The sequence below is a fragment of the Anas acuta genome, chromosome 3 (genome assembly GCF_963932015.1).
Source record: "Anas acuta chromosome 3, bAnaAcu1.1, whole genome shotgun sequence".
Lineage (NCBI taxonomy): Eukaryota > Metazoa > Chordata > Aves > Anseriformes > Anatidae > Anas > Anas acuta.
In genome coordinates, this window is record NC_088981.1 from 38,439,221 (window position 1) to 38,453,276 (window position 14,056).

The following is a 14,056-nucleotide window of genomic DNA, read 5'->3' on the forward strand; positions in this document are numbered from 1 at the left end:
AAACACTTCACGACTGACTGACACTATACCATCTTTTGTGTGAGAAAACAGCCTCCTCAAAATCTGGGTCAGCATGCATTTGGGTGTTGAGAAATTACATTTCTTCCATTTATTAACAGTGCTTTGTACTGTAGCAAAAAGAAGCTATACTTGGTTATATTTTCTCCCTCCCTACTTTAAACAGGATTAAGCAAAATTCAAATGTAATTAAGGAAGAAAAAACATCCTTTTACCCAATCTGTTCTCAAATTTATGGTTAAAGACTTAGCCAATTACAAATTGCAAATTAGAACACAGCGAAGTGATTATACCTTCCCATAAATTTCCAACAGGCAGAATTAGTTCTTACCTGTAATCACAACCTTGTCAAGGTTCTAGTTCAGTGCTGAGAGAATTAGTTTACATTCCTGATGCCAAGAAGCACATAACAGAATGACTTGCAAAACCTTGAGATAACAGTACAGGACACAACATCTGCTTTATTTTGGTATTTCCTAGAAAGAAACAAAGAAAGCAGTTAGCTACTCCAGATGGCACACAACAGATTTGTACATGAATTTAAGAAAAAGCTGTATTCACCAAAAACAGAAGTGCACGAACTAAAGCTATGTCTGGATATCTAAAACCTTTCAATTTACTCCCTAAACAGCATATTAAACATAAATGCTAAGGAAAAAAAAAATCCAATTTCCTTCACCAGCACAGGCTAGCACTTAAAAAGCCATCCAGCCTATTACCTGACATTCATGTCCCTAAACTGAGTTACACAAGGAACAGCTTTTGCACGCCTGCTAAGAGAAGTGCTGTTCACCTGCTTAAGTGACAGAGTACTCACAGTGTTTGACGAAATTGAAATCCACCAAGTGTAGCACGTCTAACTTGTAAACTCTCTACTTTGCTTGCTTAGATGTAAAAATGCATGGGGGTTTTGCAACTGAAGTTTAGTGCCTTTCTTTTTAAGTACCAGAACTCCTCTGAAATAACAATCATCATACATCTTTAAATGTAGTTTCAATAAAATTGATCATAAATTCAGCTTCAAACGCAGAAGTATCAGGTAACTAACAATTCAGATGTACGTATCTCCACAAGCATCTAGACATCTAAATCCCATTATTTTCAGCAGGATGCAAATGCCCAAATTCCTTCATGGATCAGAGACTACACATTTAACCTTACAAACCACTGCATCTTACAAAAGTTACCATGACAGTACACTGGTAGAAGGAACTACCCCAGGAAGAATTCTGGATAGCAGCCAGCTTTGTCTGGGGCAGGAGGGAAATACAAGCCTTACTGTAACGCTGTGATTCTCGACTGATTACAGCACACTGAAAGCCCAGCCAGCACTGCCGGGCTGAAGGAGGCACAAAGGGGACACGCTGCAGGTTTGGACTTTAAGGCCAGGGACTGAAGAAGCGAGCTATGACAACATTTCATGACAATCTGCCTCTTCTGAATGGTAACTAGTCTTTTTCAAGCATCACAAAGCACCAGTTTTGATTCTCATACAGAAGGGATACTCTGCTACTGCTTGAGGAAGAGCTGTAAGGGCTCAGTTTTATGTGCATGATGTCACGCTGCTGCAAGCCCTTGTGTTCTCCCCATCATTCTCTCTTAGGCACCACAACAGGATGGATGGTTCAATGAATCAAGCTAAGCCAGAAAAAGTTGATTCCTTTCTGTAGGTTTAGCTCTCTGAACCAGCTTGAAAATGCCTTTCAGGCAAGCGCCAGAAATGCAGAACCAGCAGCTGCTGCCAATTCAGATTTGCTCTGAGTATTCCGAAACTACATGTTAAGCAGCATCCGCTAAATCATTAATGGACTCTGAAGAACTGTTTTGAAATAACTAGACACCAACTGTCTTAAATCATTGTACTGGACCACACAGCAAAAGCTTTCCTCCAAAAAAGTTACGAAGTCCATCGGTAAAAAAAAAATAAATTAGATTTTCTTCTACACCCGAGAACTTCGGGAAAAAAAATAAGCCACAAGAAGCATGGATTCACAAAGTTGCAGGTAACAGCACAACTCCCTCTTTTGAAGTACATCAGCACTTCTTAAGTGACCGGGGCACAAACGCAGAACATGACCCCAAGACAACTCCCTTCAGCCAGCCTCCCCCAGCTCCAGAAGACAGCCCTAACTGTGAGGCTACAGGGCAGGTGCATGAAGTGCTCCAGCCTCGCTTTTTCTGATACTACTCCAGCAGCCTCCAGAAGCGGCAGACTCACAAACACTGACCTAAAGACAAGCATTATGCTTCCCAGAAGCAGAAGTCTTGATCACTCCCAAATTCTTCTGCTCTACAAAGGACGTGAAAATGTTCATCTGACAAGGGTGACTTCTAGCCTGGACACTTATATTAGGGTGGATTCAAAGAGAGACACTTGGAGCTAAGAGCATCTTATCCTAATATGCCCCCATTCGTACAAATTCTGTCCACTCAAATTCTCAGAAGTGTGGAATAGGGGTATTCTGTGTTTCAGAGAAGACAAAAAAAAAACTTGACAGATACCCCATCGCTGAACACTGCCCAGCAAGGGGACACGATTGCTGTTACTTCTGCACAGCAGTGCCTCTTACCTCTCTAAGTAAGCCACAGGTTTTTATTCTGTATGGAGATAGTTCGGTTCCTGATGCAGCCTGGGGACAACAAGCTAATCAAGACCCCAAAAACTTGGGTGCAGAAAATGCTGATATAAGCAAATGAAGTGGTTTTACATAGATAGAAAACCATAAGCTACGTCACAAAAATAAAGTTGAATGCCTCCCATTAAAGACGTAAAAGAATTACAAAATGTATTAAGCATTTTATATGGGCTCCTTGAACATTTGGCATGTCTAAACAGTTATTTGAATAGGACCAAATTTGTTACTAAGCTTTTATTTTTATTTTTTGCTATTAAGATACTAGTACCATGGTCTAAAATTTTGGGTAGACCTGTGTGGTGCCAGGAGTTGGACTCGATGATCCTTATGGGTCACTTGCAACTCGGGACATTCTGTGATTCTACCCTGCAGTAGCATAGTTTTTAATTGAGCATAACTAAAACATCCCTCGGCTAAAAGAATTTGAGTTTAACCATGCTTAACAGCATTTTCTTCAGATGCAGAAGACTACACAGCCAGAGCCATCGCAAGTAAATCACTGCTAAAGAACTGAAACCAACAGTCAGCAATAACAACGTTAAAAAAAACACACTAAGCAGGCAAGAATCTTGCCAAGTGTGAAGAACCCCGCCACTGCGCTTTACAGAAGGACAGGCAGCACATGCTAGCCTTTCTGATCATTAAATGCATCTTCAAACAGCCTTGATGGTAAAGCACTAATGAACTTCAAGCTGAATCCAAATGTTAAAGCAAGCAAAAAACATCCCACCCTCTAGTCCCTCGCAAGTTTTGAGATTCTGGTCAGCCGAGCACCAGAAATACGTTTCTTACGCAGTTCCACAAACGGCTGCAGCTGGCTTTGTAAAGGACAACCAAATCATTGCTGCTTTAAAACCAACCAACCCCACTCCCTAAGCATCATGAAAAACGAAGTGAAATGTAACGTATCGCATTTGACTTTATAACACCAAAATACTACCACTGCTGACATCATCCCTCCCAACTGCGGGTGATGCAGAAGTTAATACAAGATTTTACAGAAGCAGAAGACACCAGATGGAGAAGGAAAAGCACAATCCCGTGAGCTTACTGCAGGTCAGCCAGTATCCTGCAACTTCCCAACTGCGTGTTGTCAAATGATGGTAAAGCTAAGATAACATCCCCCTCCTCACATAGACATTAAGCGACCTGATTTTACAGTAAAAAAGAGCACGTACCAAAGGAGTGCGGTAGCTGTGCAAGTTCACGCAGTAGTTCTTCGTTAACCTACATATGGCAAAGCCCAAACATAAACGAGCAATTAATGTCTGTGTAACTACTTGAGGCAACATACAACTTCCACCCTACAGAGCAAGTTGTTCATCTTTTACAGGACAAGATGAATGATTTTTTCTCTGCAGTTGCTGAGTGATTCCTGGTTCTATACAACAATACCGTGAATCAACCAAAACTGAGCTAAGCCATTCTTTGTGATTTTTTTCCACCCAAATGCTGAAGTTCCATCAAAACATTAATTAGTGCAACATCTAAAGAAAAGGGAATGAAGAAGAGTTTGAAATTAAGACCTGTAAGAAGCAAGTTAAGTGCTTTAGCCTTTTTCAAGCAGCTAAACTAGCATCTAGGTTTTGCTAAAAATACAGCAGTACTTTTAGGTATAAAAGGTGTAAAATCGAGGGTTTCTTACAATGCTAAGTATCTTGCAGTAAATTTACTTGGGTTTCCGGTGAATATTTAGATCAGCAGTTTGAAGCTGACAGTGCAACGTCTAAATTGCAAGTTAATCAGTTGAACTATTCAAGCCTGAATTTCCAAGGGGAACAGGTGATTAGCATTGTATTTAGCAGCAGCACAAACCTCAGTAATACTAGGGGCTTGGCAGTCTGGTTCAGTTCATACTTTTAAGTATTACTTCATAAATGCTGGGCTTCGGTCACAGCACCAGAAACCTGGCTTTTGATACATCTAGAAAACAGTTACAAAAGATGCTCTCAAGTTTTTTTCTGCAGACCTATCTTGCATACAGATTTGCCAGGCACATTTTGAATTCCTGAATTCAAGTCTGCAGCTGTCTCGGGTTAAGTTTTTGAACACAAAATTCACATGATGGCTATGTAGATGCCTTGGCAGCAGAGGCAGTTTGAGCAATATTTGCTATCAGCAGCTCGTTCCACATTAATCCCTGTTACTCAGCCACGTAGATAGTTCTGCTGGTGTAAGTGAATGCCTGAAGCAGAGACTGTTCATCTAGTTGATGAGTAACTCAAACTCTGTTGAATTATACAAGCAGAAGATGAAGAAACACTGCAAGCCAGCCTTTCTAGAATTGTGAATACACGTATACAATCCACACTCACCTACTGGGAGATCACTAGCAAGCACTTACTTCTGTTCTGCTCTAATCCAAGAGTTCACTTGGTTTCAGCTATGATTAGGAGAACTAAAGCACAAAGATGAAATCATCTCAAACAGTTAAGCAGAAGATCTTTTCCAACATCCAGTTTCAGGTATGCTTAAGGCAAAGGCAACCAAAAACACTCCAGTAAAAATATCCAAGTATAAACCTTCATATTTGTTTTTTTATCAGAACTAAGAAGGGAGATGATTTTCAAGAGTTAAAAATGTATTACACTTCTATGCTTGTGTTCTTAAAACACATCGAGACTACAAAGAAGAATTGTAAGTTGATTGTACATTGGAACATGTACTTTGAACTAATAGCTGTTATCATACACTACGTCCACAACGCAGATAAATTCTCAACACGCCATCCATGGCAGCTCAGGAGTAGCAGGTAGAAGTGTTCATATTTAACTGGGACCTGAGTTCAGTTGTTTTTAATTGCTAAGGCCAGACTATGCCAGCATCCATCTTCCTGACAGGGATTTGAACTCAGCTCAGGCACACCAGTGACTTGCAGAGACAACACCAGAATCCCATTCACTGTCAGTGAAGTGCCCATCTTTTGAACACATTCTTATGGCATATCCCCATGAGGTGAACTTATTATCATCTTGCTCGTTAATTTGATAAGCGGCAGTAGCTAATGAGTCAGTTTGAAGTTACCCATCCATTTGTTGCCTCTGTGAGCATCTGGCCTTCAAATCAACATCTGAAAAATATGGTCACTGCAGGTGGATTACTGAGGCTTTGTCAATATCCCTCTGCTTCAAGCGAGCAGAAATCACAACCTAAGCACTGTCAAACATTCTGAGAAAGAATTCACCACGCCTGTGCTTCATGATGTTATCAAATGACATATATTAAAAAGTCCCCTGGGCTGAAATGGCATGTCCCTTAGCCATGGCACATCCTTCAACAGCACCTCACTTAACACCGAAGCCAGATGTCTCGCCCTCTCTAGCTACTCCAGCAGTACGGAAAGAACATGCTGAGTTTGTCAGACCTTCCTGCAGCAGAAAAGCAAGGTGCTAGAAAACCGCAGCATTATTCACATTCAGAAGTAAACTTGGGAATAAAAACTTGCTCTGTCGATTATGAAATAGGAACGGCTTAGCCCTTTCTTGCTAAGCCATTCAAAAAAATAAATAAATCTTAAGACCATAAAGAACCCTTACAGAAGCAGTTCTCAGGAAAAACGCGAGAAAGCAACAGATCGGTCAGTTCTGTAGCAAGCGTGTGCATTCAGATGAATAACTCCCACTGCTACAGACTGCAAAATATCGTAGGATGAAGACATATAGAAGATGTGACATAATTGTCTTGTTTTATTGCTAGGATACAGAAGTTGACTGTGCTCCAACGTGCCCTAGCTGTGGATAGGGGCAGGAAGTCTGACAGTTTTCAGAGTGACACCACTGCAAGTCTCTCAGAAGAAATGCTCACAGAGTGGAAGAACAGCTTCTCGGCAGATGACTATCAGAAAGAATTAAGTCCTCTGCCACTTGGTAATGTGACTAAAAACGCCACAAATAGATCCATTTATAGGTTTATGCACAAAAGGACTTCAACGTAAAAAAAGGTCATTCAGCACCGTAACAGAATCACCAGACCTTTCAAATCAGTAACAGAGCACAAATATTAACACTTACTATGTTACAGCTCTTTCAATGCTTACTGCAAAGCAAACTTGGAAAGAGAGAATTCAAACACCTGCTATGTCAACTAACAGCCCGCACGCACACACACAAACTTGCAAAAGAACTAAAATCAAATACTTAAGTAATACAGGAACTGAAGCCTCCAAATAGGAATCACTCAGATACATCATCATTTTTATACCTCAATTAGTTTTAGAACCTCATTTTTTCCTTTATCTCTTCCATGCTAAGAAACTTTTCAAACCTATTAGCAAAGTTATTTCAGTAACAGTACTGTAATAGTGTGAAGAGACTCTGTGCTTAAAAAGACACCTTAAAAATTTTAAGTGTGTTTATCGGCCTTGAACTCTCCTTGCTAACACAGGCTGATCACCTTCCTGACTTAGCCCAGTTCAACTAATCATTTCAAGTGAGGAACGTCATGTGCTTTTAGGAAGTCAGTTATAACCCAATGCTTAGGAGAAGCAGCTGGTTCTACACGGCATGTAATGATAGATAGACTCCCATGCTGTAGCAGGGTCGATTAGAGTTGTAATCCCACCGTACGCACTATTCAATCCAGTGTGTTACAAAAAGTTACGCTTCAGACCACAGATGGTTTTCAGATTAGGTACAAGAACACGGTACTGTCCCCTGCATTTTGATAGCATGCTCTACTTCTTCTGTATGTTAAAGAAGCTTTCTAAGAAAAAAATCTGAAGTCTAATCAAAAAATTACTGTCTCTAGGAACTGCAGAGTGAAGCAAATTTCCATTACCTTTGTTTCTGGCAGCAGTCTCCAATATCGTTGCCTGGACACATGGAATCTTTTTCAGGTATCTGCATTGAGGCTATCTGAACTGCTTCACTTGTCATCTAAACAGAGGAGTACTTGGCAAGCAGCAGTCATTTCGCAACTTGCAAGCTTAAATACTCAAATAGTTTTGTCCAATTAGTACTGCAACTTCAGTTTGACAACAGATCAGTTTGACTCACTTTTAATCAATACCGTTTAAAGTCTTTTGGTTTACAATGTATTTTAATGAAGAAGTTTCAAATGTATCTATCGAGGCAATGACTGTTTTAATTTTGCCACTACGCAAGTGTTATAATACATGTTGAAATATACCTGCAAAAATTCAAAGGGCAATTTTAGCGATAAGAATGTTAAAACTAACATGCAAAAAGACCATGCCAGTTCAGAAGAAATCAATAGTAGAGATGGGGCTCAAGGGCTTACAGGCAGTCGATGCAGTTATGAGAGGTCTACACAGACTTGACAGCAAAAAGGATTCCGGGAAGCAAGCATGTTAATAATTCAATGTTTATTTTATGCTATTCATCAGGTCAGACATCAGCTGCAGGCAGTTTTGCCTAACAGATTAAGACACCATCTCCAGTTCCACAAAGATTACTGCTCCTACACCACTGCTGGCTGCAAGACACTGCCTTGCTGGGAATGCCACCTTCACACCACAATGAGGAAGACAACACGTGCACTGTAGCAAGGGGGTAGACACCCTACGCTGCTATCCTGTTTATAGGGGCAACGTGCCAAGATAATTAAAATTATGTATCTAGATCTTCCAAGGCTTGCATCTCAGTCTTACCTCTTTAGGAAATGTCAAGCTTAAGCTGTACGTACGCTTATACCAGGTTTAACGAACTGGACTAAACTAGGTATCCATAAAATAAAAGAGGGGGGAAATAAGACTATCCCTTTTGCGAGCCCTTAATAAGTATTCAGGCCTTTACAGAATGATAACTGGAAGAATTTGATGAATTTAACAGTTTAAAAAGCAAAGTAAATATTCAGCTTGGGGATTACACAGGTAATTCAGTAAAATCTACAACATAAAAAAAAAAAAGAGAACCACAAAGGCGCAATGAATAAGAAATAGTTCTGTGAACAAAAGCCTGCTGACCTGAACCTTCAAACAAGTGCTGAATTCAGCAAAATAAGCGCCAGCCTCAGTAGTTCTGCCCAACTCACTGCCCCCACAAGACTGAAGGGCTGGCATTAGGCAACCAGCTGCCCACATTAGGCACTACTTGTACTTTACAGTTCCCAAAACATTTATGTCTTTCCAACTCCACATGAAGGTCTCCACCATCTGTTTTCCAGCTGGACACCGTGTGAGGAAGGAAATACAAGGCCACAATCTGCTATCTGTAAAGAATATCTGTCTCCATTCTTCTGAAACACCTTCTCAGTGCCGCAAATATGATGCTAGCCCAGTCAACAGTAGAGTCCACCAACACTCCCTGAAACTGGTCCCACCAGAGGGAACTCCACTGTCTGCAATGCATTTTATCTCCCCAAACCTAGATGCACTCTCCATTCTTCCCTTGGGGGCTGGGAATGATACGTTTTATTAAACATTTTATTAAACTGTGCACGGAAGCTGAAGGCGATGGCATCACCCTGCTGACTGATGTTAATGACTCCTACACTTGATCAGAGCTCTCACTTGCAGGGAGATGACAACCGTACAGGTGCTTGAAGCTATGGCTTTCCTGAAATACATGCTGCTACCATTCCTTCCAACTCCTGCCCTCTGATTCCACAGTTATTCCCTGATATTTTGAACTTGACCGAACACGGCATTCCAGCTATAATTGCACTAAAGAGAAATTCCAACGAGCTCAGCGCAGGCCCTTCCACTAAACCAAAGATGGTTGCTTACATGCACACTTCAGTAAGGCATTCCATTTCTTATCATGCAAATTAGTGTATCTGTTTTAGAAGTATGAACACCTGGACTACCAAAAGCCAGCTTTGCATAGCAAACACCAGTTGCATGTATCAACTTGCTTAACCGTTTGAGTTAAAGAACGCAGACACAGCTTGCTTTTATGCACCTGATCACAACGAATGTCCACAAAATTATGTGGTATTTAATGCTTAATTATTCATAATATTCTGCAGAAGAATTATAATATGCAAGAAAACCGACAAATGAGAAGTAGCTCCATTTCGCAAGCCTCGGTATTCATGCTTTTTGCCATCTGATCATGGATAATTCTTAAAGTCTTACCTTGAACGCAGTGCAAAAGTCAAATTTCTTCCAGATCTCTGTCCTTCTGATAAGGATTCACTTTAGAGACTCTTCCTTGTATACTAGGGGGTGAATAAACCGGAAGAGCCTCTGAATCTGAAAGCAGTAAGATGGAAGAATTGACCAATTTCTTTCCTGGGTAACGAATTATTCAATCAAATCCATAGCTCAAGAGCTGCTTAATCACAACTTCTTGAGGGGAACCAAGAAAACACATGAACCGCTGGAAGTGGTTAAGTTAGTCAAGAAGTCCCTACTTGCAATCTTCTGCTGTATTACGTCATACATGAATGCCTTTTGTTTGGTAGAGGTAAAATGTAGCAGGAGATTTAAGTTAAACCATTAAATGGCGAGTATCTGCCAAAAAAAAAGATCACCATCATCTGCATCACCCTCAAATAGGTGTATGGAAAGTCATTTCTAAACCAGGAACACATTGTGAGAGTGCGAGAGCCTGCACATGCTTCACAGGTGCATGTTTAAGAGGAAAGAGGATGAAAAAGCCTGGACATTAACACAATCATTTACAAGAGTATATACAGATCCTGGACTCAAAAAAAAAGGACTAAAAGTTGGGGTTCAAACTTTATCTCAACTACAGAAACCATACCAAAGAATCCTGTCACTAGCTACTGTAGATATCTGTAAAAGTCGAAGCAGAAAGACATGCGACTATTGACCAAAATTATCTTGCTACTAAGAAAGAAGCAAAGTTGCTTTCCTCACAAACTCATGAGCAAGGATATCACAGTTAAGCCCACCCTGCCTAGATATACCAGTATCCTATTTTGGTAGCTTGAGTATGGCCTTCCATCTTCAAGATGCCCGTGCGTAGGATCTAGGATGAGTTTCTTTCCAAAGGCCTGGCAAAGAAGGAACTGGGCCAGTCTCAGTCAAAGTCATGATTTGCTTTTTCAACATCTTTCTTCCCCAAACCAACAACTTCAAACAAGAAGTGTTGCACATATTGCTTAGCTTTACTTCAAAGTTGAGAATAATGGGTGAAGGCAAGTGAACGACAAGACACATCGGTCACTGCAAAGCTCTAGAACAACTTGTTCAACTTAACGAATATTCTTTATTTCATTCTTAGATGATGCTATTCAATAAATGTACCTTGCTTATTCAATGCTTACCAACTGACACAGATTTCAACTAATTAATGATTAATATCAGACATCGTCAACAGGAGTAGCTGATCTTTTCCAAGCTATTTTATTTAGCAGCAGTAGAAATACCTGCCACTTGCACAAGGAACCATGTTTCTAAATAAAAGAGAATATATTCCTTAGTTTGGCTACTTACATCTCAGATATGAGTGGCTTTTCACAAAAAGATTTGGGTTGAAGGGGACCTAATAAGAGGTCCTCCAGTCAACTTCCTTCTCAAAGCACAGCCAGTGCTGAGCTCGGACCCTGCTGCTCAGGGATTTATCTTCTCAGGTCTTTAAACCTCTACAGAGGCAAGCCCACAACCTCTCTGCTGTGGGATCTCCTGTAACCTCTTAACAGTCACCCTCACCAGAAAAACTTCTCAGCATACACCCTCCCATCCCAGTTTATGACCCAATCTCTTGCTTTCCCACTGTGCATCTCAGTAAAGCTCCATCCGCTTGGGATCCATCTCTGTAGATACCAGAAGTTTGTTATCACCCCAGAGGCCCAAAACTGGGCATGATATTAAAGATGCAGTCTGGGAACACGTGGAACAAATGCCAATTAAAGGGGAATAAAGCTGTTGGTTATAACCCCTGCCTGACTTGTACTTAGTCCACTGTTTGCCAGAAGCAGCTCCTTGTCAGTAGAGAAGCAACGCAGCCAGCCTCCAGCACCACAGGAGAGTTTCTGTCCCTAGAAGCAGGATTTGGCACATATCCTTGCTGTATTTCATAGATTCCTACAGGCCTGCTCATCTTCCTGAGTACCTCTGGATGGCCACCCTGCCTCTGAGGCACCTTGTTCCGTGTCTGCCACAAACCTGTTGAGGGCACATCCCATCTCCTCCTCCAGGTCACTGGCAAAGCTGTGAAACTGAGTAGGTCACAGCAAACCCCGATGAACTACTTGTAACTGGTGTCCAGGCAGAGCACAAATGATCAACTGATACCCTTGGAGCCTGACTCTTCAGCTAGTTCTTCACTTGTCTTCTCATCCTCCCATCCAGCCTATAAATAGGAGTACGCTGTGGGGCACTGTGTAAAAAAAGCCTTGCAACAGTCAAAGTGACATGCACTGCTCGCCCCTCAACCAGGGATCCAGTCACTTCATCACAGAAGGCAGGCAGCTGGTCAAGAACGTTTTACCCTCAGTAAATCCACTCTGGCTACTTCCAGCCCCTGTTTTCAAGGGCCCAGAAACGTTTTGCTACAGGCTGGTATAAACTACTACTTGACAATGCTACCCAAGCAAAGCACTAAATGTTTTTAGTACATAAAAAAGTTTTATTATGTAACATAGCAAGGATGCTTGAAACAGTGAACAAAAAAAAATTGAAGTCTCCAAGCTTCAATGATTTGCAGAATTCAGATGTTCCAAAGCCTAAATATAAGGATTCAGTGCATAAAAATAAGCTGGTCTCAACAAGCTGAACACAGCCATCAAGCTACAGAGTTTCTGATTAATTTTCAAGGTGTCTAGCAACAGGGCAGTAACAACAGAGGATATAAAAAGGAAAACCTGGTATCACTAACTCCACTGAGAACTCGTAACAAACTGGTAGCAGAGAAAGGGAAGAACAAAAGGAGTTGAAATGAACAGCAAGTGGTCAAGAAAACCTACGTGTTTCACTATGGACGTCCTAAAAAAAGCATCTCAAGTTGGGATTGCTTACATCTTTTCAGATGACTTGACTTCCTCCCATACCGTACTGAAAGCTAATCCTTCCTAATGAGACCTCTGAACTTGAACAAATTCAAGAATTCCTGAACACAAAGAACTGCAAATCGTAGTTGATACCAGTGAAAACACAACCCACATTTCACCCAAAAGTCTCTCTTAAGTTCCCCAAAACTGGTGCTCAAAGCAGGGAGCAGATAAGCAGCTCTAGCTCCACATTACGCAGCGAACAATACCAACAGTGGATGAGCAGAGGCAATTCTTTTATCCCCCAAGGAAATCTGCAAACATGACAGAAGACAAAGAAAAACCTCTTGGCTCCCTCAGGAACTTTCTGACGAACTCCTCACCGTGACCTTTGCTATGTAAAGCTTTGCTTTCTGCTGTATTCTCATGTGCCTACAGAATAAAGATCTTCTTGTCAGCAAGTGTTGATATTTAATTAAACTGGAATGACCACTGTGAAGGGAGTCAGATCATCACCCGTAGCAGCCTATGCATTTGGGGAAAATCCAAGAGAGAGGGCATTCATAATTTAGCCATCATAGAGGTTTTAACATCAATATTTAATTGCTTGTTATTTTACTTTAGTGTAACAGTACAGCTGGTGACACTGCTAACACTGTCAGTTCACATGATTTCCAGTATTGTCTTCTCTTTACATTTTTCTCATTTAAATAAAATTTAAGATCTCTGATCATGTAACCTGACATTGTTTCTATCCTGACTCATTTATTAGAGGAAGTTCAGAGCCATGTGACAAAACTCCAGCTACCTGCAAAGAAAGCATCAGCAGTAGCATTCCAAGTAAATTTAGGACTTCCACTGGCAAGTCAGTCATCGGGTATCCAAACCATGAGCCCTAACAACCTGTGTCAGTAAGTATGTCTTAAGAGAAACTCCTTGGAAACATCTCAAGGTGTAGACTTGCAACAATCTGCCTAAGCTGAACTGATAGTGCTATAAACCCACCTCAGAGAGCTCTCTTTTTCTGCACTGTATTAGCACTAAAAAGCAGTAAAAAAAAAAAAAAAAATCAATCTAAGGACTGTTACCTAAGAAGAATAGCAGATGCTCACCAGCTAGGCAGCACATAACAAAATGCTGTTTGGGCAGAGAATGAACTCCCAACTAAGAAGAGACAAAAACAAAGCTAGATTGTGTACATTAAGCAAGGCAGCTTCCAAGATGTTACATCCATTGTTTTTAAACAGCTGCAAAGAAGTGACAACAGGGCCTGGCTGACAAAGGTAGCGGATGTGTCTAGTGCCCAGCACTGCCACTGAGGTAGCATTAGACTTGCAGACTAGAAGAAATTCCGAAAGAAAAAAGCAGCTTTGACCCAATTATATGCTAGCTGCTGCTTCAGCTGTGCTGGGTTTTCTTCTGTCCTGTCCATAAGGGTTTGAAGGCACTGCACTTTGGCAGTGAAACCAAACAATCCTGATTGCTTTTCCCTTCTCAATGGAAAAATGACACGAGATCATTTTAGCCCAGCCTAATTTTCCATC

General features: G+C 41.0%; 1 protein-coding gene across 8 annotated transcripts in view; it reads right to left on the reverse strand.

The window, feature by feature from the left end:
* PPM1B (protein phosphatase, Mg2+/Mn2+ dependent 1B) overlaps positions 1 to 14,056 on the reverse strand; it is a 56,286-nt gene that overhangs the window by 31,408 nt on the left and 10,822 nt on the right. For 6 of the 8 annotated variants that reach the window (XM_068676689.1, XM_068676686.1, XM_068676682.1 and 3 more), the window contains exon 2: positions 350 to 494. The gene's annotated coding sequence lies outside the window, so the exon portion shown is untranslated. Of the gene's footprint in view, positions 1 to 349; positions 495 to 7,430; positions 7,782 to 9,690; positions 9,808 to 14,056 lie in introns of all 8 variants that reach the window. The other 2 variants (XM_068676685.1, XM_068676684.1) reach the window with 2 other exon arrangements.